The following is a 27952-nucleotide window of genomic DNA, read 5'->3' as shown; positions in this document are numbered from 1 at the left end:
TTGAGTTGGTTTATGATAAGGAGGCAGTGTTGCCAGTGCATGCACAGCTGGGTGCTTTGAAAGGTATATGGCGCATCAATGCCACTCCACAAGCTGTCTTACAAGATAGGATTGTTGGCCTTGAGGCATTGCAGATGGATAGAGAGGCAGCAACAGATTACTACGTGAAGCAGCGGGAAAGGAGAATGGCCAAAGTCAATGAGAGTCTACCAGAAAAAAAGATAGAAGAAGGAGACCTAGTAATGAAGTATGAAAGCTACTTGGACTTCACCTTTCAAAAGAAGTTCAAAAAGAAATGGACGGGTCCGTACAGAGTGCAAAAGGCCTTTCCAAATGGGACCTATCAGCTGGTGAGAGCGAATGGTAAGCTTCTCAGGCACAGGGTAAATGGTGTACGGCTCAAGCTGTACTTTGATAGGGGAGTGGTGCCCGATGTACATCAAATGATGACCAGGGGGGTTGGACAACCCACTTGAAGGGACTCAAGAGTAGCAGACATACAATTTTGTACATATTGTACGTATTGTACATATGGTGGTGTGTTTTCTAGCGTGCTGGGGTGTTTGCAGGGTGTTGCAAGTTTCAAGTTCAATAAAGCTACTTTTGGTTGAACATGAATGTTCAACAGGGGGGTGGGCAATGATGGTGTAGCCAAAGTTGGTCTACGCTATCATATATGCTATGCAGTGCAAAGGGTGCTAACAGGTGCATGGTAGAGGGCTAAAGCCAGTGTGGGAGACCTCAGCAGGACAGTGGTAACGGAAATGCAGGCTTAAAGTGTTTTTTTAGGCCTGGGGGCCTTCGAAGTGGGCTGATTGGGACGGCAGGTCAAAGTGTTTGAGATGCGTGAAATATGCCCCGAAATGTGGTGTTCAAGATGCTGTAGAAGCTCGTCCAGACGGCTTGTCAAACGGGGCCTCGGTGTGAAAGATATGCCAGTTCGAAGATGGAAGGCTTCGCAGGTCCCGACGGGTAGAGCAGGTACAAACAGGTGGCCAAAAATGAGATCAATGGATACACGTGTAAAGCTCGAGCTGTCGATCATGCCGGTCTTTTCGGTTTGCCATTCGGAGCTCAGATGGGCAAGTTATGGCTTGTAGAATATTTGCCGGGGGTCAGGTACGTGCTCATCGGGCCACATTGGTAGGCTCGTCGATAGGCATGTTTTTAGAGCTCGCCAGGTGTCTGGTGGGTAGCATGCAACATATGATGCTAGTCGAAGTCGACGGCACCTGAATCGAAGTCCGGAGCATGGAGATATGCTTGGTCGAGGTCGGTAGTTCGTAGCGAACGTGGATAATCAAATGCTTTTTCTTAGGTTTGGAACACGTCGTTTGAGGCTGTCGAGGTGTCATGATGCGGAGCCGGCCAGTGGATCTCCTAAGTGGCATGATCGGAAACCTTATTGGGCGAGCCCGGGCACACGGAGCACCGACGGCACATGAATTCAAATACTTGAGGTTTTCTTGTTTTGTAAAAGTAAAAGAAAAGCTTGGCTGGATTTGGAAAAAGGGAAGGAAAGTTAACTCATAAGGAGGAGGTTAAAAAAAACAAGGTGAACAATTAACAGTGGCCTCAAGAAGCATCATTTTTTGTTGTAATAAATGATTATACTTGAGGTTTTCTTGTTTTGTAAAAGGAAAAGAAAAGCTTGGCTGGATTTGGAAAAAGGGAAGGAAAGTTAACTCATAAGGAGGAGGTTAAAAAAAACAAGGTGAACAATTAACAGTGGCTTAAAGAAGCATCATTTTTTGTTGTAATAAATGATTATTAGAACACATTTGACATGTTAATGGTATGTGTTTTCGAGAAAAATGTGTCTCAACTTAATATTGTGTCGTTCATGGCTAGAAAACTACATTTTTTCTAGACAGTCAAAATAAGAGGAAACTTGAAATTCTCTCAGTTTACAGGTCAAATTTTGAATCTTTTGTCGACAATTACACTAAAATTTGTGTAAATTTGTCGGTTTTCTTAAAGACAAGCTTAAAATCTAGCCGAGATTTTTCAATTTTAGCCGATTAAAATACACTAGATCCCAATTTTTTTCTAACACTGATGTTGTTTTCAATTTCAAAAATGTCAGTTAGGGAAAAAGGAGAAGTTCCACCCCGAAATAGAGAAAAATAATGTAAAAACTTGAAAAATAAATCTAATTTTTAACATTTCCTCTATGCATATTTTAAAAAAAGAAATTTTGTATGTCTGTAATGTTTTTTTTCGAACACTTTGATGGAGGGAGAGAGAGAGAGAGAGAGAGAGAGAGAGAGAGAGATGCACATGCGCGCGCACACACACACACACACACTCATTTTCATAATGAAAATGTTCAAATGAATATAGTAAGGTTTGAAATGACTTGAAATGTCACCTATAAAAGTTAATGTAAAGGTGACCACTTGATGGTGAGAGAATTGCACGTTTTTCTCTACCACTTCCTATGGCCTTCTTGGCCAACAAAAGGAAGGCTTAAGTAAGTGAGGGCAGTGGCGCCTGGCTCCACTGCCAAAAAGGGCATGTTTTTTCTTGGCCTTGGAAAAAAAGAAGAGAAAGAGGGAGAAAGAGAGGGGCGACATATTTTTTTCGAGGGCTGGAGGTTTTTGTTGGACCTTTTATCTTCAGAGAAGAGGAGAGGCATCGTTTTTGAAAAAAAGAGGGGTCTTTTCAACAGGACTAGCAGCACGCTGTTTAGAAGCCATTGCCACAAACTTTACAAACACACAATCTCTCAAGTTTGCATTGTAGGTTTACACAAAAAAGAACAAGCAGTTTTGGCGCTTATATAGAGCAGATATACATATTTTTTAAGTCGCATAATACAATAAAACCTGCCTACTCATAGCATTCTGCAAATTTCCAATGCCACCAATAATACAACGCATTGAAGAAAGTCCAAAAGGCTAGACATCATCACCATCATGCTACTGCATTCAATGCATTACAAAGCCTTGCCTTGAATGCTACTGCATTCAATGCATTACAAAGCCTTGCCTTGAAACTCGACAATCAAACTGCTGAGATTGCATGCACGTCATGCTTTAATTACTTGCATCACAAATTCAAAAAGCATTAGCATCGCCTTGCTCTGCCCCACATATGCTTGGACACTTCTGACATGGACCTGCTCCTTACAAATGAGCAGAAGACCAAAAACAACATTGACGGCATTGCCCAAATTCCCAATGCACACAATACATAAGCATAATGCTACTTTATTACCTCATTTAATGCATACCAAAAGGTTGGAGACTCTCTGATCGCACTGTAGACAAGGACAACAGACGACGACTCAAGAACAAGATGTAGACCTGTCTTCAATACTCCCCCAATTAGTTCCTAGAACGACACTGCAAGCTTCACAACTTGCCCCATTTTGCACGGTTGACAATACTCCATAGATGAATTGCAACAATGTTTGGCAGATATCAATTTCACAAACATAAAAAAATCCCTTTAGAATACATTCAAAGAAGGAGTCTTTCCAGAAAACATTTTTCCAGTAAACAGGCTAATTCTTCAATTTCTTTGTAGAACGGATTTGAAGAGGAAATTAAAAAAAACTCGCTCTTTTTGCAATCGAACCATACATTCTTAAATTTTATAGGCCGATTTTCTACTTCTCCCCATCCCTTCAACCTTTTGCCTACCAGCGTTGATGCCTCCACTCAGCCCCTCCGCCTTATCGTCAATGTAGGCGACGTGCTGCAGGTCTAGCTACTACAAACTTGCACACACACACACACACACACACACACACACACACACACACACACACACACACACACACACACACACACACACACACACACACACACACACACACACACACAATAATCTAGTTGACAAGTCGTTGGCTAACCCTTGGCTGACAGCTTCCCTTTTTGGTGCTTTAGGCCGATGTCAGTCTTGGACATGGGTTCATGCCTACATCTCTTGGGTACCGATATCCTATTAACACCAACCCATATACCACCTTGAAGAAAAGATCCCTATTTGAAGAAAATTACAAGAATAGTAGGGAACACTTATTCTTGGGCATGGTCCTGTTTCAAAAATAGATGTAGCTTTAATACTGCCCACTCACACAATTGCACTACCACATGGCCTTACATAAACAACTCCTGCCAGTTGGAAGTGGAGGTATATACACATGGCACACTTGGATTTGTTTGGTGTTTATGAGAAATAATCTGGTATGATCAACTTTAGTCTTATACACATTGCCTGGCTTTGTCTCCCTCTTGTATTCTCAATTTACATGCATGCATGTTGGTGGGTATTGGTGATTCCCTCTTCACCTCCGAAGAATTGCTACCGCTTACCATATCCCATGCGTGTTCATGCCTAGTACCTCTTTATGGATACCCACATAGGGTCGGTGCACTAATTCAAAGCACCCATTCTGAGTGGTTAGAGAACCCTTAAATGGTCATATCATCCCCCCCCCCCCCCCCCCCCCCCCTCTCTCTCTCTCTCTCTCTCTCTCTCTCTCATAGAGCATTAACAATAACTAAATATATTGGCTAGGCTTTAAGTCCCAGCACATGGCGCCATATGCCTGCTAATTTGAGAATAATCTGTCGATCCCCTCCTGCAACCTGCAGTGGATCTCTCTTTTTAACGCACGTGTACACGCACACTCAACCCTTGGCTTACACACAGGCACAAGGTGATGCTCCTTCTAACATCAACCATTTGATGCGGCTATCAGGAGTGCTTAACTACATCTCCCTCGCAACCTTGGTCGGGATTCTGAGCGACCCATTTACCCATCATTTTGGCTCTCTACCTGCATCATCCCTCTACGCAGGTATGCCCTCACAATTTCCGACTTGTGTCATTGCATATCGATCCTACTTACTCTACATGCTCTCGCAACACACACACACACACACACACACACACACACACACACACACACACACACACACACACACACACACACACACACACACACACACACACACACAAAACCGCATGCCAATCCTACTTACTCTACATGCTCTCGCAACACACACACACACACACACACACACACAAAACCGCATGCCAATCCTACTTACTCTACATGCTCTCGCAACACACACACACACACACACACACACACACACACACACACACACACACACACACACACACACACACACACACACACACACACACACACACACACACACACACACACAAACACAGAGTCTCACACAAGGTCTATGCATTAGACATGATAATTAGTATTTACTGTCACTCTTCTCATTTGGAGGAATGGTAGTGGACTGTATAGACTTTGGTCACAAGATGGCATCATTTGTCAGCTCATCGGGAGATCACTCACAAGCTCAGAGTGGAAAGATGCTATAAGGGTGCTCTTCTTGCACACATGGATTCATCCATCGACGATCATCACAAACCTATTGACGCTTGTGTAACCGAAAACAATGCAATACAGGTAGGTGCATCTGCACCTACTCAGTACTTTTTGGGTTTCATTTGTACTATATGTGATGTACTCTTTTGGCCTTAAATATTGGTAAACTTAACAAATCCGCTAAGTTGAAAGGAATTCAAGAAAGCGTACTAACCATATGCAAACAAGCTTTTTAAAGATCATCATGATTGCACATATTGATACTTAGGACCCTATATCAGCTGGTTGGTGTCGGACTTTGCAGTGCAGATGGCTATACAAATAATGATGTTTTTTTATTTTCTCTTATATGTTAAAGATTGAGCAATATGGCTGATTCATTTGGAAATTGCAACTTGTAGTGTCCCTTTGCAGGTTTTTGTTACTTAGCATAATGTGAATTTTCTGGATTTTCTATTCACTGATGACAATCAATGGTTGGCCTTTCAACTTGCTGGCTGTTTCTATCAGGCTGCATATTGTTATTGCTAGGTCTATCCGGATCCGCACATAGAGATTGGAGCAGTCCCTCCATCCCTATGCTTCCTCCAATACACACACACACACACACACACACACACGCGCACACACATATACACAATAGCATGTGTATGTCTTTTCCGATTCGCCATACCCTGGTGCTTTGATTGTATATGATGGACATTCCTCGCAAGATCATGGACATACCGCACATGAACACAATCAAGTAGCAATGTGGCGGACATACTGTCGCAAACATGATTGCTCTTTGGCTCGATTTGCTGGTGCAGTCGACATACAGGATGATATGAGCATTCTGGCATTGAATATATGGGTTTTTGAAACCCGCTCGAAATGATATCAGATCGTTTCTTTGGGAATGTTTCTAACATCCACTAAACACAGAAGTCCTAATCTTATACTAGAGATTGGGCTGGCGGTAGTATCCTTTTGCATAGTCAATGTCTTGAGTTGATACTAGACACTTTGCTGGTGCTGATATATTGTTGCATACCTATGATTGAGCTATTTGACATGATCGCACTTGCACCTACTCAGTATATTTTGGGTTTTTGATAAGTAACAACTTCTTAGAAGGTTTGTCCGAAAGAAAAACATTTGAAAGCTGCAAGTAGTAGTGTCCATTTCCAGGTTTTGTACTTAGCATAATTTGAAGTTTCTGGATTTTCTATTCACTGATGTGAGTTTGCCTGAGTTGATGGACCTGAGTTGGGGATCCATTGGCACTGATATGCACCTGGATTGCTAACTACGTTAGTCATTTGGTTACTGAAAGTTGACACTAAAGTTTATGTATAAGATTATGTTTGGGGTTTGGCACTCAGAGTTGCAATACGGAAATGGGGTGACCTGATTGATCTAAATTACCCTTTAGACTTGGAGTTAATCAATTTTAAGCATTGGTTTTTTTATCACAGAGATATTTGCTTGCTCTCGGAACTTGGGGCAAAAGTAATAATAAATGTATGGATGTGGAATGACTATCATTAGCATAATAGGTATGCCCATTGGGCTTTGTTGACTGTGCAGGACTGGTCTAACTGATGATTGAACATACATAGCTATTTACTGCATCATAAAGAGAATTGTTTGTAGACTTTAGAATTTGGCATGACCATGTTTTGTATGATTGATTTTTTGACTTGAAAATAATACATATGTATTGGTTGCTAGAGCCTTAAACCTCATGTGAGGGTCTCAGCAGAGATGGCATTGATTGGAAACTTGAAATATTGTCCGTTTTACCAAGGAGATGCTGCCGAATTTTTTCTGTTAGAGTTATTTACTACCAGAAGCTGGAGTGATGCTACCTCTCTTCTATTTTAGTAATGATTGTAGACTTTATAGGCTGACTTTACAGAAGAAATTAAACATCAGCCTTATATGGTGCATACAACTTCCATTGGGCTACCTCCATGGATTGTAGCTCGAGACTCAGATCTGGTTTACACAGATTAGGTTATTTTTGGATTTTTACTTAATAGCTTAAGATATTATCGATCTTTCGAGCTCAATCAAATTATATAAATATGCTTATGCCTCTGGTAAATATCTTCGAGGAAGTGGTAATGACTGGAACTTTTGAAATACAATCTATATGTAAATAATATGCTTTCCAACTTAAAACATCCACCTAGCAAAATGGCCTTATAGACATGTACTTCTTTGTATGCAAGAAATCACTCCTGATGAAGGTAAGTATATAGTGGTGACTTCACTATTACAAAGTACTTTTTGATGCTCTTGGATAAGTACATAATTTTTAACACAAATGTTTTACTTTGAAATTCGTTCTAATTAAAAGAGCCTTAATCCTCAAGTGGGGCTCTCGGAAGAGATGGTAGTAGAGTGGACTTTTGAAAATTGATCCAATTTACAAAGGAGATGCTGTCCAATTTTTTCTAGAATTAAAAGATGTAAACATTAGCATAAATAAATGGCTCAAACTTGATATTAGATCTTTGTTATGGTGTAGTTTGTGTTGTAATTTTTGACACCAATAACAAGGGGAGGGACTCGTTGATACCTGTCTTCCCAAGTAATGCTAGTTCTGACAGGCTTGTGTTTCTTGGATGGTGGCAGGTAAGAGATTCTTTCCTTGGGATTACAACGAAAACTGCAGCAGTAACGGAAGATCGTCCAATGTACCAGCTAATGTACCAGTTGGATCCTTCTACATGAAGATGTAGTGGAAGCTCATCCCAAAGGATGGGCACATAAGATACAACACTAAGATATTATATTGTAGGGATCAAAGATCAAATTTTTGATCTAAATGATTGTATTATCCATTAGATACAGAATGTTGTATTGGTGTATATGAAATGATAATTGAAGTTTATGACATCTTGTTTTAAAATATTTTTATTTAATATATTATTTAATACAATTGTCTAAGTATGGTTCAATTATGAGAGGATTTTTCATACTTAAACACACACACACACACACACACACACACATATTTTTTTTTTTGTAAATCAATTTGATTTATCTATCTATGGGAAACCTCAAAGAGAGGAAAACCCACCAAAAAGATGTACAAGGAAAGGAACACAACAATGTTCGGCCGTACAAAATATCTAAAAGCATTCATAAGAAAGCTGATGTATCTCTACCGTGATATCACCAACTTCCAAGACGAACCGCAAAGACTGCCGAAGGGAAATCTTGAAGAAAGGTAGGGGATCCGTATGAATGCGATGGAACATATAGCCATTACGCTATTTCCACAGGCTCCTGCACGCCCAAAACACCCACATGAAGAAGGCTGCAAAGCACTGCAACTCTGGGGAGAAGATACCAAAAACCCAAAACCTCTTATGGAAGACCGTCGTGGGAAAACGTAGGCGCATACACGCAGATACACGAGCGCGCACACACACACACACACACACACACACACACACACACACACACACACACACACACACACACACACACACACACACACACACACACACACACACACACACAAGATGCCACAGAAGATGACAAATACCTGCGTTCAATGCACGTCGAATCTTGTTGTAGCTAGTACAACTCTGCATTTGGTGCTTACACACATGTCAAAGCCTGTTGTAGGTGCTACGACAATGCATTCAACACCTGCATTACGGAGAGCTTCTCAGGTCACGCCATGGAAAAAGACCTAAAACTTAACAAAACCCTTTAGTTACACGTGTCAAGAATTTGATGGCTCTACATCAACGGCCTAGAAAGTGCACCGGTTCTCCACCCACTCTCTTATGGCCTTCTGCAGGCCAAAAATTTAAATTCTAGTGCCACTTTCTCATTTTCTCTCTCACAAAGAACCCTTTTATTATTGAATTCCTCTCAATAGCATTATGTAGGCCAGAGTGAACTTTCACCTTGTTTCTTTTTTGGCCAAACTCACAATTGTGAGTGGGTGTATTATATTCTCCATAAAGAAATGTACAAAGTACCCTCAAGCTCATGCCGAGCCTTGAGGGATGGCATGATACATCAAGAAGCTACAAAGCCCCAGACAAAGGCGAGACATTACATATGATCCCTTATGCATTGTTAGCGAGTATCTTTGAGGTTCTTATGTGCCCCACACTATTCCCTCTTTTTTTTTTTGCAATACCCATAAATATGAGCAAATAGTATATTGAATAAAAAAAGAATTACATTGCAAGCCCTGCACAACCTATGCTAGGGAATGAAAAGATCACTCCGTACATTGGCTAGTACAGGATCCACCGGGATAACACATAACAACCATACATCCACATAAGGGGGGAGTCATCCACTCCATCACCAAAGGCAATAAGCCTAATAATGCTGAAAAAAGAACTAGATCCGATCGATACAAGAAGGCCACCATGAGGAGAGAGCTATCACCTTAGCCTCACATGTCCACCAAGCCATTGAAGGAGGGGTAGCCGAAGCCTGCAAAGAAGTCAGTAAAAAGGGTCCACCTAAGCACCACCCATCAACAAAACAATCATTTCAACCTCCTCCCAAAAAGGAAGCCATAACATCTGCCACATGCAACAATCTCTTCCTCAATCTACAGAAGGTCGACCACAGTTCACACCAAATGCAAGCTGAGCTGTCAATCCACAACAGCCGCAGATGTTGAAGCCATAAACGCTTCAACATCTGCCACATGCAACAGTCTCTTCCTTGACCTACAAAAGGCCGACCACTGTTCAGACCAAATGCAAGCCGAACTGTCAATCCACAACAATTGCATACACACACATACAAAACCTTTGGGAGTGAAAAAGAGCTAAAGGCCAATCTAGCTAGGCATCCCTACTACGGACGAAAGCTTTTCTTCATGGTAGGACATGCCCTGCATTCCTCTCACGATCCTGATCTTGGCCATGGCAGGTGGGTCAACAAGAAAGCCTCCTTCACGATTGACATTACCTGCTCTTCTTGTGGCCCACACACCACCAAAAATCCATTAGTCTCGACAAAAATCCCTACACATGCTTGTGGAGGGGACTGTTTCCTTACTTGACAAGAAGAGGACCCCCCAAGAGCCCGTGTTTTCAAAATAATAGGGTCATGGTGGGATCGAGGCGAGTGTGAGGGGAGTGCCCATCCCAAATCTCCACTTGGGATAGCCGCTTGTAGCTTGGATCTCCATTCCTCACCCCCCAACCAACCTCAATGTCGCCTTTGAACCCTAGCATGCACACTTTACTATAAGACTCACACGCTATTCCCTTTTTTTTTTGGGCCAAACTCACAATAATGAGTGTATGTATTAGATATTCCACAAAGAAATGTACAAAGCAACCTCAAGATGGAGACGAGCCTTCAAGGAGTGAAGGTTATATCAAGAAGTTACACAGTCTCAAACCCAGGTGAAGCATAATCTAATGGCCCTTACTCACCGCAATTGGACTTGATGGTGAGAGATACCCTATTCCACTTGTTCCGAATTCTTGCTTTTTTCAATCACAACAATTGTTTCCCTGATTTCATGGATAATCTATGAGAAGTTAGCTACAGAGAGTTCCTTATGAAACACTTGGCGGTTCCTAGCCTTCCAAACATGGTGAAAGAAGAAGAATCTAGCAATTTGAGTACATTTTAGAAGTTCTTGGCTTTTCATCCCTTTCCCTTCTAGGAACAAATCATTCTAGAACCCTATCTTCCAAGTCCTTTGGATCCATTGGCAGATTTCACCTGACAAGTCTCTAATCCTTGGACACTCCTTGAATAGGTGGGATAGGTCCTCACTAGCCATTTTGCAACCCGAGCACCTGTCAAAGACGATACCTTGAGCTTGGATCTTGGGGCCTGTCGGCAAGGCCCCCCAGAACACCTTCCACATACCTTCATCAACTAAGGTCGCTATGGATTCCAAATGATTTTTGCTATCGCTGTAGACATGTAGTAGTGTTAGTGTGTATACGCGCTTCACCAGGGGCACTTTTCTCCCACTGGGTTTTTCCCCCTGGACATCTGGTGTGAAAGGACACCTTATCTCTTAGGGTTTCATATAAGCTTTGTAGCTCTGAGTTTGTATACACAATTATTATTCCAATACAGAGAGAGAGACTACAGAGATCTCGTACACAAGCTCTGTGTCTTCTCCCTCTCCATCTTCTTCCTACTCTGAGTTGCTGTCTTTCTTCTGTTTCCTGTTTCATCATCTTCAACAATTGGTATCAGAGCAAGGTGATTTCCAGAGCCTCTACTTGCGTTTTCGCGTCTGCGCGCGCAATCGCAGTTTTCAGGTAGTTTTCGGAAAATTTGTTCGTGGGAGCATCCTCGACGTTCTGGGAGTATTCTGAGCAGGTGACCTGCGGTTTTACCCCCCTTTCAAAGCCGTTCGAGCCCTCAGAATTTTGTTCTGAGCAGCGTAGCAGAAGTTACTTTTCGGAGGCGTTTAGATCAAGAGGGTGTGCTTTTTGACAGATTTTCTTCAGGTAAACAGTTCTTTTGGGAAGCAGCTTGTCTTAGCTTTGTGCTGAGATTTTGTGTAGAGTTTTGCTTGGATTGGAGAGGAGATTTGTGAATCTCTTGGAGGTTCTTTTGCTCTCTTGTGTGCATCTACAGTATGGCTCAATCTACGGAGAAAGAGATTTTTGGTGCGTTTACATCCGAAGACAAATTGGATGGTACCAACTATTCTCTTTGGTCTTTTATGGCCAAAAATGTTTTGGTTGGTAAAGGATTGTGGGATTATGTATCTGGAGATGAAGTTCGTCCAGGTAGCATTGCACCTGCCACGCCTGGTCGTGGTGCAGCTGTTGGTGCAGGACCCTCACAAGTCACTCCAGAGCAAAAGAGATGGGATACTAAAGATGCACAGGCTATGGTTGTGATTGCCTTAACCATAAAGAGGACAATCACACCACATATCAGATCTTGCAGAACTTCTGAGGATGCTTGGAACACTCTGCAAGCTATGTTTGGAGAAAGAAACGCTGCCAGAATAGAGTTTTTGAAGAAACAACTTGACAAAATACAGATGGACGAAGGTGACGATATTGTCGAGCATCTTACAAAAATCAGGGATCTTAAAGAGCAATTGCTTAGCATTGATGAAGTGATTCCAGAGAAGGACTTGGTTTCCAAAACACTCAATTCACTACCACCATCTTATTTGACTTTTCAGACTTCTTTGACTCTGTCTTTGCGAGCTAATCCTGACCCTCTTCATTTTGAAGAGTTAGTGGCTTTGCTATTGCAGGAGGATCAATCACGTAAGAACAAGTCTTTACAGGTGGATGGTATGGATCATGCTCTTGTTGTACAGAACAAAAACAGGGGTAAAGAGAGTGCTCATTACTCCAAGTCTAGTGCAGGACAATCTTCAGAGAAGTCTAAAGGTGATTCCGACAAGTCCAAGAAGAAAGGTAAATGTCACTACTGCAAGAAACCTGGTCACTACATTAGTGAGTGTAAAAAGCGAATTGCTAAAGAAAAGAAGAAAGAGTCAAGTTTGGTTGTTTCAGCTTCTGGTGATTCTTCTACAACTAAAGAAGAGTCTGCAAACTTTGTGCAGGATTCTTATGCTTTTGTAGTATGTTCAGATTTTTCTACTTACAGTGTTGACAAGACACAAATGATTTGGTACTTTGATAGTGGTGCATCCAGGCATATTACTTCAAGGAAGGATTTGTTTTGTTCATTGGATGCAGCTCCAGCAGGAAAGAAGGTGACATGTGCAAATAATGCTTCTTATCCAATCAAAGGCGTTGGTAAGATTTTGATTACCATTTCAGATGGTTCAGATTTATGCTTGCCAGATGTCTTATATGTTCCAGGGATCAAGAAGAATTTGTTGTCTGTATCCTCTCTTGCAAAAAATGGTCTTCGGGTCATTTTTGAGGATGACAGATATGTTGTACGAGATCGAGAGAATGGTTATTCTCTTATCACTACAGGGACGCTGGAAAATGGACTATTTGTGCTAGATCGCTATGAAAAGCAGATTCAGGTATGTATTGCAGAAACAAAGACTCAGGCCATGCAGGATGCTGAGTTGTGGCATGCTAGATTTGGGCATGTTGGTTATGGCAGTTTGATGACTTTACAACGTCATAATATGGTGCATGATTTGTCTTTACTGGAGATGCCACCAAGACATGTATGTGAAGGTTGCGTTCTTGGAAAGATGCACAGATTTGCATTTTCACAGGATGGTTCAGTTAGAGCGACACGAAAGTTGCAGCTTGTACACAGTGATGTATGTGGTCCAATGAGGACGCCATCTATAGGAAACAGCCTTTATTTTGTGACCTTCATTGATGACTTTTCCAGGTTTTGTTGGGTGTATCCACTCAAAGCAAAGTCAGATGTGTTTGTAGTTTTTCAACATTATGTCGCCATGGTTGAAAATGAAACAGGTTGCAAAGTACAGACTCTTCGTACCGATCGAGGAGGTGAATACATGTCAGGTGCATTTAAGGATTTTTTGGGAAAGAAAGGCATTAAACACCAATGCACTATGCCATACACACCACAACAGAATGGTGTTGCAGAAAGGAAGAACAGGTCTTTAATGGAGACAGCTAGATGTATGCTCAAGGCTAAGAGTTTGCCTCATAAACTATGGATGGAGGCAATTGCTTGTGCAGCACATGTTTTGAACAGGTGTCCTACTCGTGCCTTGAAGACCATTACTGCATATGAAGCTTGGTATGACAAAAAACCTTCAGTCAGTTATCTTCGTGTTTTTGGTTGTCTTGCTTATGCTCACATCCCTCAGCAGTTACGTGGGAAGCTTGATGATAAGGCAATCAAATGTATATTTGTGGGGTACAGTAGTGAAAGTAAAGGTTATAGACTTTACAATCCTGCTACAAACAAGATTTTTGAAAGTCGTGATGTAATTTTTGCAGAAACTACTGCTCAACCTATGGTTGCTTTTGATGTACCTCATATGCAGACACATGATGTATTTGAAGGTTTGCTTCCTTCTTTTGTGGAGAATCAAGAATCACAACAGGTTGATAATCTTGATCAATCTTTTGATCAGCATGTGACACCTCATGATGTAGAGGAAATTGTGCGTGAAGAGCAAGAAGTTCTCAGGGAAGAAAGAACCTTGCCTAAACGGGTTCAAAAAACTTTGCAGGATAGCAAGTTGGATGCACCGTTGCCACGAAAAACACGTGCTTGTACTACTTTTGGCAGAGAGCAAGTAGATTTGGCTTGCTTTAGCACTCTTTGTGATGCAGATGAGCCTGATTCATTTGATCAAGCTTTAGAGTGTGTTCAGTGGAAAGATGCTATGCAGCAAGAAATTGATTCTATTCATAAGAATCATACATGGGATCTAGTGGACTTGCCTACAGGTAAAAAGCCTATTGGTACAAAGTGGGTTTTTAAGGTAAAAAGGAAACAAGATGGTACTGTTGACAGGTACAAAGCAAGGCTTGTGGCAAAAGGCTATGCGCAACAGAAAGGCATAGATTATGATGAAACCTTTGCTCCTACTTCTCGTGCGTCCACAGTTAGATCACTAGTTGCAATTGCTGCTCATCATGGTTGGAAAGTGCATCAGTTGGATATCAAGACTGCTTTTTTGAATGGTGATTTGCAGGAAGAAGTTTATGTAAGTCAACCAAGTGGTTTTGTTGTAAAAGGTCAAGAGCAAAAGGTATGTAGATTGCGTAAAGCTTTGTATGGTCTCAAACAGGCTCCAAGAGCATGGTATGAGAAGATACATACTTATTTGATTGGCCAGGGATTTCAGAATAGTCCAACAGAAAGTACTTTGTATGTCAAAAAGAGAGATGGAGTTCTCATTATGCTAACACTTTATGTGGATGATATGCTTCTTACAGGCAATAATGCAAATGAAATTGAAGCGTTTAAAGATGCTTTGAGAAAAACCTTTGAGATGTCTGATCTTGGTTTGCTACATTATTACTTGGGTATTCAGTTTGTGCAATCAGAGGATGGCATATACATGTTGCAGGCAAAATATTTGCATAAAATTTTGGACAAGTTTGGTATGCAAAATTGTAAGCCAATCTCTACACCCGTAGAAACTGGATCAAAGTTGAGCATGCACGATGCTGGAGAACCTTTTGATGTACATACTTATGCAGCAGCGGTTGGTTGCTTGATATATTTGGTAGGCAACACTCGTCCAGACATTCAATTTGGGGTTTCACAAGCAAGCAGATTTATGCACAGCCCAGGTATGCATCATTGGCAAGCTGTGAAGCGCATACTTCGTTACCTTTCAGGTACCCCTAATCTTGCCATGTTCTTTCCAAGGGGGGATATGTATGGAAAGCACAGTTCTATGCAGCTTCTTGGTTACAGCGATTCAGATTGGGCTGGTGATTTTGACACACGACATTCCACAAGTGGCAATTGTTTTTTCTTGGGAAATGCATGTATATCTTGGCTAAGCAAGAAGCAACCCACAGTGGCTACATCAACTTGTGAAGCTGAGTACAGGGCAGCTTTCACGGCAACAGTTGATTGTGTATGGATACGCAGGTTATTGGCAGATCTTTGTGAGTGTCAACAGGCACCCACTACCATTTTCACTGACAGTCAGAGTGCTATGGCAGTTGCAAGGAATCCAGTATTTCATGCAAGAACAAAGCACATAGAGGTTCACTACCACTATGTCAGGGAAAGGCTACATGCAGGGGAGATCACACTAACTTACTGTCCTACACAGGATAACATTGCAGATCTATTTACGAAGGCGTTATCACGAGAAAAGTTTGAAGCTTTCCGAAAAGCTTTGGGCTTACTCTCATACACATGATGATCTGCTACCTTGTACGGATTCACACTATCACTACAGGGGGGATTTGTAGACATGTAGTAGTGTTAGTGTGTATACGCGCTTCACCAGGGGCACTTTTCTCCCACTGGGTTTTTCCCCCTGGACATCTGGTGTGAAAGGACACCTTATCTCTTAGGGTTTCATATAAGCTTTGTAGCTCTGAGTTTGTATACACAATTATTATTCCAATACAGAGAGAGAGACTACAGAGATCTCGTACACAAGCTCTGTGTCTTCTCCTTCTCCATCTTCTTCCTACTCTGAGTTGCTGTCTTTCTTCTGTTTCCTGTTTCATCATCTTCTCTCGCAATATCTCTTCAATAAGGGTTTAATAGTATGCCAACAACTTTTGAGAGCCTCGAGAACAAGTGTGTTACAGAGTTTTGGAAGTATCTCATTATCTCTCTACACTCTAATGCCTCCGTTGCTGTTAGCGGGTCACCATGACAGACGTTTGTAGAATAGCTATCTGGCACTAACATAATATGTCAATACTCATGGAAGTGACTCGGATGAGGCACGGAGACTCTTTGAGGTTGTCAATCCTCAAGAAGTGAACCTAACAAGCAAACACATCAACTCGACAAGAAAACAATCACTCAATGATAAAAAAATATGCCTATATCCTTTCTCACCACTCAAGGTCATCACACAATTCCAGTGACTTAACAGACTCGAATTGTCACGAAACTTTAAGGGAAGCTTCACTAGGCCTAAAGGGTCAAGTCTACAAAGTCTTATCGCATTCTATCAAAGTATACGGATCGCAATCCATCATGACCCAAGTCACAAAAATTACAACTAAAGAGCCCAAATAGGTCGCCCTAAGGTCTAAACACTCTCCTCTGGTCAAAACGTCAAAAAACAATGATCTAAGCACTAAAATATGAAGATTAGGCTCATAGTAGATGCTGTTGGGTGCATGTTCAACACCCTTTTTTTATAAATTTGTACATATGGACATGACTCTCGAGGCCAAAAGTGTGTGTGTATTTCTTTTTGTGGGTTTTTTAGCTTTCTTTAGCAAGCACATGTACATGCAGGGCAAGTACATGTGTTGGGTTATTGTATGTGCTTAAGCGTTAGTGAGTTTTTTGAAATGAGACTTGTATATAACTAAAACTCATGTACATACTAAAAAACGTTCAGCCAAAGATAAGAAATTTGCAGGTTTAAGCTCGTTGTGCCTCCTTGATGCTTTGGGATGCAATTTTATGCCCTCGCCTTGCCTTCTCTACGTGTAGTCGTACCGGGACAGCTCTCTATTCATGTCAATTTTGCACATAGAAACATGTAAAATCAGTTTTGATCATCTTAAGATTTCTTGCCAGCCATTTTTCAACATTTCTTTCAAGATTTAAAGAGCCCCAATTGGAGTTACGCTTTTCAAGTTACGACTAGTTCTCTACAGGGTTATGACTATGACAACCTAGTGGCAAATTGTGTGCTGACAGATTGGGAGGGCATGTATCTATGAATTGTGGAGCTCATGTTGAAATTGTGGGTTTGTGATGTTCAATTGTAAAAGGGGAGGCCCTTGTATTCATATGCATTGGTCGGCGTGTGCTCTAAATCTGTGCTTTGACAGGGTTTTTCTCCTATATGCTATGGTCCTTTGGGTGGGCGTGTGCTGTAAATCCATGCTTTGACAGGGTTTTGCTCCTATGTGCTATGGTCCTTTGGGTGGGCGTGTGCTTGTAAATTCCCAAGGGAGCATAGGCCTTTTGGTTGAGATTTACTAGGAGTGGTTTTGGTGCCGAGGTTGAAGTTTTAACGCTCTTGGGCTATAAAGCTATAGAGGTGTCCTACTTTGTCTTTTTCCCAATGGTGTTTTGGTGCCTGCCAGTGAGAATCGCTTCAAGTTACCTTCACTTTAAAGTTTTTGGAAGACATGGCCTTTAGTTTTTTGAAGTTTAGTGGGAAATCAAACAAAAGTGCCAAAGGGTTCATTGAGAAAATGGAGTTTGGTTGCCTTCTTGCTGACAAGCAGGACCCAACATTGGTGCTGCGAATCTTCTACTTCTGTTTGAAGGGAGATGCTAGGGAATGGTTGGAACGTACGAGAAGGAGCTACAATAAGCCCAACCTCCTCAAGTTATGACTTATGAAATGGTAAGACATGCTTTTCTTACACACTTTCAACAAGTGGAAGACCCACAAAAGGTATGGCAGTCTATTCAAGGCTAGGTACAGAGTGAAGGCCAGACCATAGAAGACTTTTTGAAGGCATTCAATGCACTATGGACAAAGTGGTGTACATCTTTGGGGGTTGAAATTCCTCAAGTCATGTTGAAAAAGGATAGGTTTCTTGCAAGTTTGAGGAGTAGTCTGTGCTTGAAGGTGGAGCTTAAGAAACCAAGGACCTTTGAGGAGGAACTTTTCAGCCATGGAGATTCTTGAAGACGAAAGAAGCAGGACTCTAGACGAAGTTGATGCAAGAAAGGAGATTCAAAAGACTTTGTGTCGCTTTCGGTGCGGCACAAAGAAGCAAGCGTTGCAGACCTTTATGAAGTTCAAGTACCGCACAACCCACACCTCAGAGTGGGCCGGCGAAGAGTCCCTTCCAGGATTCCGGATGCTGTTGGCGATCTCCCTCGACGCCATACAGTTCGGTACCAGTACCTCACTTTGAAAAGGAGGGGATGTCACGTGACACATCCCAACCCTATGTCTCCATGGACAAGCTACACCACAGCAGGGTTCAGTCAATCCGATCAAGTTACATTAGCAGTGATCTGGCACTTTTGTGAGTCTATTCGTAGACCGTGCATGCCCAGTCACTTAGCATAGATGCATATCCTCCGGTTGCACACAGCATGATCATCGAAATTCCCATCAGTTTCCATTAGCATCAGTTAGGGGAATTTTCCAGTGCATTTAGCCTATTTTCCTATTTATTGGTATTTTCACTTATTATTTTTAAGTGACTTTCCAACAAAAGTAGGTAGGGCAATTTTTCTAAGTTAATATATAAGCAAAACAAAGTTCACACTTTCTGGCAGAAGAGGCAGCAGGAGCACCTTGCTCAACAGGCAACTTCTCAGCAAGACCAACCCCCGCGACTACTCTGGCATTTTCTCCACAAAAGACCTAGCGTTTTTGCATCAGATCAGCCTTGGTGATTTGTGCACAGCAGATCAGCCCCGGCGTCATCATGACACAACAGATCAGCCTAGCGTTTTTGCATTTGCAGAACCCCGGCAAAGAATAAAGAGTGGAAAGCGGAGAGTCTTCATCAACTTGGAACTAATGTCGAATCAAAGGTTGAAGTGAAAGCTATAGATCAACCAAGGGTCCTCATCAATTAACCAGGTTATCATCAACAAGCTTCTCATGATGTGAATGCTTTTCACAAGGAGATACAAGAGATTGTAGGTCTTATGAATAATCTTAGTATGCATATGATGGGAGGTGGAAGAGGTCAAGCTATGGATATGGACATGGCTATGGAAGAAATGAGGGGTTTACAGGTGGTAGAGAAAGAGGAATGTATGGAAGAGGGGATATGTTTCAATGTTATAATTGTGGTGAATGGGGTCATAAAAGCCCTCAATGTGACAAGCCAAAGAGAATGGGTGGTGACATATTTCCTCTTCCTTCACAAACTCCTTCTTGAGCTCAAGGTTATGGTATTGAGATTAAAGGGGAAGCAGGGCCAAGTGGTTTGATAGCTGAAGAGAAGGGAAAAAGAAAGGTGCTAAGCATAATCCGTTTGGAGAAGAACGAGAATGATTTGGGAGCTATGGTCATGCATGTATGTAAGAGATTTACAAGAGAACATGATATGAGTGATGCAAGTCCCAACCATAAAAGAGAGAAACACGCTAGAATAGGTGCATGTAAAGAGAAGAAGAAGAGAAAACCCAAGCAACATTACAATGCATCCGATTTTCCTTTTGGAGAAGGGAAACCAAATTATAGTTTAAGGGCTGATTTGGTGAGTAGAAAGGCTGATGTTACCTTTGGGAAACTCATGGAGATGTGTCATAAGTTAAAGAGGCAATGAAAGTATGTAGTCAACCCCATGAATAAGGAGTTTGCTAGGGGGTCTGTGAGAGTCCTATCTTTGAATGAGATATCTGGTATAAGCCCTACTATGGATGCATGGCATAAGAGGAAGTGCATTGGAGAGGTGTATATTGATGAAGAACAAGAATGAAACTCATGGAGATGTGTCCTATGTAAATCTATTAATAGGTGAGGATGCTATTGGAGCAATGCTTCTTCAATGAGGTAACAAATCCCACTACATGAAGCCTATCCAGTGTGTTAGCATGGTGAAGATAGAGGTGGAAAGAGTCTATATTGAGGTGGAACTCATCATGGTGAGTGTGATTTATGCATGTAGAATGTTTAAGCACTACCTTCTCCCCAAACCATTCACGTTTCTCACTAGCTACACTCTTCTACCTATGGTGAATATCCCTGCTTTGTCAAAAAGGCTCATGAAGTGGATTATGGAGCTACATGAATTCCAATTCTCTTTTCGTGTTGAGGAGAGTACAAGGGAAACATTGACTCATTTGCTAACTTATAAGGAAAGCCCCCTTCTTCTTAAGGAGGACACAATGAAGAAGCAACACATGGAAGCTCCTTGTATAGACAATGCCTATCTATTTTTTTTTGATGGCTCTTACAGGAAAGCGCATGGTGAAGCTTCAGGAGGTGTTGTAATTTATGATCCTAAAGGTGATTTGGTAACTAGAAGGAATTTGAAGCTTATGGCACAAAGCAACAATGAAGTTGAGGATCATAAAGGGCTCAACCTTTGCCTTGAGCTTGGCATCCATCGTGTTAGGGTAAGAGGTGATGCTCTTTTGGTGGTTAAGCAAGTACTTAGGGTGTGGAAAATTAGGAACCCAAGGCTGAAAAATATGTGTTTTCAAGGGAAGAATCTTCTTAAGTGTTTGAAGGTTAGAGTTTAAGGCATGTGGGCAGGTCTCAAAATGAAGAAGCACATGGTGCAACACAAGCTAGTGGATCATCTATGTGAGAAGCTTCATGTGCATCACATGTTTACTACTCCATATTTTCCTCAATGCAATGGAATGAATGAGAGGTTTAATGGAGAACTCATAAGGATGATTACAAAGAGTTTAACTTGCTTTAGCAAACACATGTATATGCAGAGAAAGTCGCTAGGGTAGCATCAGCTGTCGGGTTACTATATGTGCTCGTTTGTGAATCTTTTGAAGTGAGACTTGTATATAACTAAAAATCATGTACAAACCTAAAAAGGTTCATCCAAAGATAAAAAATTTGTAGGTTTAAGCTCGTTGTGCCTCCTTGATGCTTTGGGATGGCCCTCGCCTTCTTGTCTTCTCTACGTGTAGTCGTACCGGGACAACTCTCCGTTCACGTCAATTTTGCACATAGCGACGTGTAGAATCAGTTTTGATCATCTTAGGATTTCTTGCCAGTCAACTTTCAATATTTCTTCCTAGATTTAAAGTGCCCCAATTGGAGTTATGCTTTTCAAGTTACAAATAATTCTCTACAGGAGGGTTATGGCGATGGCAGCCTAGTGGCAAATTGTGTGCAAACAGATTGGGAGGGCATGTATCTATGAATTGTGGAGTCAACTGTAAAGGGGAGGCCCTTGTATTCATATGAATTGGTCGGTGTGCGCTGTAAATCCATGCTTTGACAGGGTTTTGCTCCTTTGTGCTATGGTCTTTGGGTGGGTGTGTGCTTGTAAATTCCCAAGGGAGCATAGGCCTTTCGGTTGGAATTTACTAGGAGTGGTTTTGGTATTATTTTTGGTGTTGAGGTTGAAGTTTTAACGATCTTGGGCTACTTTTTCTTTTGCCCAACAACGTGTAGTTGCAAGCCACAACAGAACTGGAAATTCTTATGCTTAATTGAGAGCAAGGAAAGAGGAACACAATGCAAGTTTCACAATCAAAATCAAATTACCCAATCATTAGAGAAGTTGATTACAAGTTGGAGATGAGAAGCCGCTTGAGCATATGTACAATAGAACTCTTTCTTTTCCAAAAGATAAGCCCCCATTATTATACATAGGGCTTTCTAAGCGACCTCCAGCTTGAAATTCTCACTTTATCATCCGTCGGCCGTGCAATTTGTTCATAAAGCTTTTGACCTCAACCCCAAATCCTTCACACACTTGCTTGCTTCATGGAGCAACTTGAACAACATAGAGCCAACACGGTTTAGACAAATTTTTCTCATCCTTTTTTTCCATAGTGTATCTATTGTGAACACAACTTATTCAAAATGTTGTGAAGGTACAAACGTATCCCTTGCATCTATCCACACCCACCTAGAGTTCACTTGAATTAGTCCACTCTTATCTTTGTGGACAATTGCATTAGGACAGCTAGTAATAGCTTTGAACCACTTGACATCTAGGATAAAAATATCAAACTTCCTAAAGCTAATCTTCAAGATGACATTGTCTTGAAGATTTGTCTAAACCGCACTGGCTCTATGTTGGTCAAGTTGCTCCACGGAGCAAGCAAGTGTGTGAACACAAAATATTGCGGAGGTATGTTGGGGGTTCCATCGTTGCAATAGCTCCAATGACCAACAAATTGTCAATATGGAGGGGTGAGCTACCCGGCTAGGGCATGGAAACACTCACATGGTTAGTGAGCTAATCGTGGCAACACGAATGGTTAACTATATGAGGTGAGCTTCTCGGCCTATGAAGGAGGTAAGCCACAATGAAGGGCAATCTCCACATCCTTTCTCTTCACTCTATTCAACCCAATCACACACACTACGATTGCAAGACACACACAACACTAATCCTATCATGCAACACACTAATCGCAAGCACACACATATAGATCTATCGAGCACCACACTCCAATCAAACCACATGCACACACAAGCAAAAGAGAGAAATCACACAAGATTAGAGAGGGACTAACCACTAATTAGTTAAGATCTAGTTAATCTAAGCATCATAGGCAATCATAAGAAGCATGAGAGGCGCATAGTGAAAGAGAATGAATCATTGATTATTGTTAATCAAGTCTCATGATCAAGGAGAAGCTCAAGGAATCCATAGCCCCACGGCTCAAGATCTCTCATTAAAGAGTGCTCTCAACAAATGAGCTTGAGAACCCTCATTTCATTTACACACTGCCTTATACACCTAGGGTAAAAATATGCAATGTCCGAGCACCCAAGGCCTTTAGGGCTCCACCACTTACTGAATCTGCTACCTAGGCACACTAATTGACCTATTCTTTACAGTTTGGAACTCCCATTGAGCCCATAACACATTAACAATATTACAATGGCTTGCAATAAATCGGGAATTTACAATACGTGACCATTTTGGGAAAATGTGGAATATGTGTAACTTCAATCTTCACTGCTTCTTATGGTTGATCTTTGATGTGCATCCGTACATCTTTGGTATTTAGCAGCTTTTGTTAACTGACATTGACTCAGTTAACATTCCCCCCTTCCGGTTTTAGTGAATGTCCTTGGGCACTATTGAAATGTGTCCGTGGAGGCTGTGAAAGGTTTTTGATGGGATGATCATCTTCATTTGTCATTGAATTTGTTGATGAGGTTCAATTTGCTGCAGCATCTTGATTGGTCCAAATATGTCTGATGTGAGAGATGATGTCGTATTTTTCCGTTATAATAGCATAATGAGGAGGTTTCTGTTTATTTATGACAAGAGAAGTAGAATGATGAGGTTCTAAATTAGGGTCTAATACCTAGATGACCAAAGGAGAAAACCCAGTGGGAAAAAAGTGCCTTTGGGATACGCGCATTATTGGAGTACTTATTAGCATTGGAAATATTAATAAAGTACTCAACAAATTATTTGCTGATAGATATGGAATTAAAAATGCAGCAAATATGAAAGGGTAGCATGATGGAACATTGGTTTGCCTATTATAGTCCACTCAAGGTGCATAGGTGGAAGCAAAAAAGATTGTCTAATGCATATGTCCAATGATGGACATCCTATTTATGCATACACAGAAATGCATAGAAAACAAGATGCTGTGCAAGAAAGATTTATAGGGGTCCTTCAGAAAGATGGTGTAGCTATAAAAGCATATGACATGAATTTACAAGATGGCACCCCTTTAAGAATGGTTTTCATTGACGAGGATATGTGCTCTCATCTTACTTGCATTCTGTGTGAGTGTTGGACTCTACAACACTCCACCAATTGTAAGTTAATGGACTTCGACTCTTTTGGCGACTTGACTTTTAACATTCTTGTGCTTACTACAAACATTTCTTCAGGTAAAAGTAACCTTGAATCCTCAAAAAGAGGATTAGTGAAGGACCAAGTTGGCATTGAAGGTTTCTTTTGCCATACCTATTTTATCTTCTTTGAATCTGCATTCGCATTGGTTGGGTTGTCCTTCTTTGACTGTGAAGACTCCATTTTTGTTTGATTCTCCAATTGGGCATGTTGATAGGAGTCTTTGATGTTGTTGTAGGCCTCTATTGGCTGTCGGGCTCTGGCTTTTGACTCGGAGCATTGGAAGACTTAGGAATCCAAATCTCTTAATGACCTTTGTATCTCCTTTGTTGACTTTGTAGAGCTCTAGATCTTATTGAGTGCTTGAGATCTTCATGCAGGTCCGGTGTTTTTGCAGTTGGCTTATGGTTGATTGGTAGCCAAATCTTTGTATAACTTGTGTAGAAGCCTTGTCTAAGAGGAAGATTCCTTGAGATCCGTCTTTTTTCTGTATCCTCTTGATAGTTGTGGTAGACTCTAGCATCTTTCAATGCTGTTCTGTTGTATACCTGCTTCTTAGGTATCCTAGGATATTGTTGAGGTTGATACCTTGTGGGTCTTCTTTCCTGGGAGGGACTTGATGCTACTTCATATGCTCTAACCTACATTTTTTGGCACCCATATCTGACTGTTACCTCCATAGTACTCTTGTTCTTTTAAGCTCCATTGTGATGCTATCCATCCCATGTGTTTGTCTTTCTATGCTGATTTCCTGTTTTTAATCCAAACCGGATCATTGAATTTGAATAAATTTCTCTGAACAAACGCTTGCTTGACCTTCCTTTGATTTCTTGAGTTCTTTGGCTGAAATATCTTTGCTTTTCTGGGTGTCTCCTTAAAGGCTTTAGTTGGGTTAGCAATTGACGTTGAAGTTTTGAAAGCCTGACGTGCTTGAAGAAGCTGATCAATGAGGGCTCTTTGATGTAAAGGCATATGATGTCACATCTTCTATGCTAATCGGTGGAGGTTCCACTTTAGCTTTACCTTTGTCTGCAACCTTGTTCTTCTTAACTTCTGGCTTTGGTAGCATTTGCTGCTCAATAGCTTCCGTGGTTGCTCTTTGATCTGTTTGATCTGCACTTGTTATTACCTGATTTGCTTTAAGCTCTTCTGAAGTTTTGATTGATGGAGATGAATCATCTTCAATAAGATTTGCTTTGACATAAATCTCCATTTGAACTGTGCTTGAGGACCTTGTGCTGTCGTCCGTGGGTGACTAGCTTTGGTATTCATTCTTTGTTGTCTGTGATGACTCCATCATGTTTTCACTCTATATCTCTGACATCTTCTTAGCCATTGGCATTCCCATGATGATGTCTTATGGCATATCTTTTGCTGTGATCACGTAAAATTGAGCTTTGATGATCTGTGAACTTACTTCAATGGTGGTGGAGATGATTCCCGAGCATTCTGCTCGTTTGTCTTCAGATATGCTCACAAATTCGGGAGCATCTTCTAGCTGTGGTTGGTCACATCTTTTCCAAGTGCAAAAAGACATGAGGTTCTTGTCTAACTAAAATTCTATCTTTACTTCTCTTGACAACTTTTCTTCATTTCCACCAACAATGTTGCACTTGATCGTCTTATGATTTCTTTCTGTATTGACTGCCTTTGTTGTGGCAGTGTCCTTTTGTTGAGCTTTATCTACATTTTCTTTGCTTTGACCACCTGCTTCAATTGATGTTGGCTCCATTGGCTGTAATATTGCACTTTTTGTCTGCAACTGATGAGCATTGTCCACCTGCATCTGCGTAACTCTTGATCTTAACAGATCCATTGTACTTTTTGGCAGAATCTGTCTCTTTGGAGGAGATTTTGGTGGTGACCTTGATATAGCTTTCTGCGGCTTTCATTGACTTTGACTTTTTTGTCACCTGTTCTGGCAGCTTGAGGCTTTGCATCATCTTTAGATAGTCTTTGAATTTAGTCGGGCCATCCGTAGGGGTTTGTACAAAATCATGATCTTGCTGATATTCGTTACCATGTGCATCTTGATATGCATATGTGAGCTTGGTCACATGTAACTGTTTGAATACTATTGGATTTGTCGGCTTTTGCCTTTGACTTGTAGAGATCAGTTGAAACTTCTGTCCTTGATGATCTTCATAAAGGCATTTATCTGTAGACTCTAATGGAATCTGGGTCAATTGAAAACTTCCAACAACCATATGATCTTTCAATGGTTTCTGCCTTGAAGGGGTCTGTTGGCTAGAAGCTCTAGGGCTTCTACTGGTGCAACATTTCCTAGTACATAAGATAAGCTTGATGGATTTGTAGCTCCCCCCTTCCTAGGGTGATCACTATAGCCTGCTTCATTGTAAGAGTTAAAAATTGTTTGGCTCTGGTTTAGTCTCACCTTTTGGGACTGTGAAGGTACACTTTGGGTGGCACTGTTGATGTTTGGTATCTGTAAACCTTCTTCATAGTTTCCTATGTATCTCCGTGAAACATGACAAATTATTCCCCAAGTCAAGCTGTAAGTAGCATTATCTTTGCCCTGATATTGTCTATCCCGTGGGTCTCCTATGATATGAGCTTTTGTGGTTTCAGGACCCAGTGCATCATAGATGCTAGACTCCCGTCTAAAAATCTACGACTATTTTGGTCAAAGTATATGTTCGTTTTGTCAAAACATCGAAGCTTGATTTCGATCGAGGAGGGTTTGGCTCTGAACAGATTTTTGGATTTACTTGGGTAATATCCTTCAGCTCTAGAGAGGATGGGCTATGATAGATTCTTTCCTCTTAATGAACCATCCTTTTTGATCTATCACTGGACGCACTTCTATGAGCTGGTATGTGGGTCGTTCAAACACTGGTTGATCCTTTTTGTACAGTTTCCATTTTTGGTCTACATAGTGTGCATATGAATTATGTGTACCATACAAAGCTAACATCATTTTGTTTCATGTGTCCCTTAGACTCATGAATGATTGCACACTTGTGGTAGTGGATGCAAAATCATTTGTAAATTTAAAAATCTTTTCAACCTTTGGTGATATCTCGACATCTTTACTAAATTCATGCAAGAATTTGTTGTTCAAAGAATCAATTTTAAGCTTTTCAAGTGTCTGTGCATCTTTATGCTTATTTTGAATTTGTAGTGTTTTTACCAATGCTTCTAATGGTAATGAAAAATCATTCAATTGCATTAAAAGTGATGTGTTAAATGCACTCACATCAAGATTCGCATTTCCAATTTTCTCTGTGTCTTGCTTGGTAGTTGATGTGTCCCTATTGTCTGGATTTCTTGGACAATCTCCAGAAAAATGTCCAACTTTTCATCCACAATCTGAGAAATAAGCCATGATTGGTGGTATTTCAATTGTCTCTATCATGTCAAGCTCTAGCTGAGAAGCTTTGCTTCTATGCTTGCCAAGTTATCGGCATCTTCTTTCAAAACACTAAGCATCAAGCTGTAGAATGCTCCATCCAGACCTTTATACCGTCTTTGGCTTGGTTCCCCAATTAGAATGGCTTCTATTGGTTGATCTGTTGGATCTTGCAACTCTTGCTCTTGATTATAGATCTGACCACTGTAATCCATGTACAATGAC

This window comes from Adiantum capillus-veneris, chromosome 6, assembly GCF_014529385.1.
Source record: "Adiantum capillus-veneris isolate H3 chromosome 6, ASM1452938v2, whole genome shotgun sequence".
NCBI lineage: Eukaryota > Viridiplantae > Streptophyta > Polypodiopsida > Polypodiales > Pteridaceae > Adiantum > Adiantum capillus-veneris.
Note: the sequence above shows the minus strand (reverse complement) of the source record.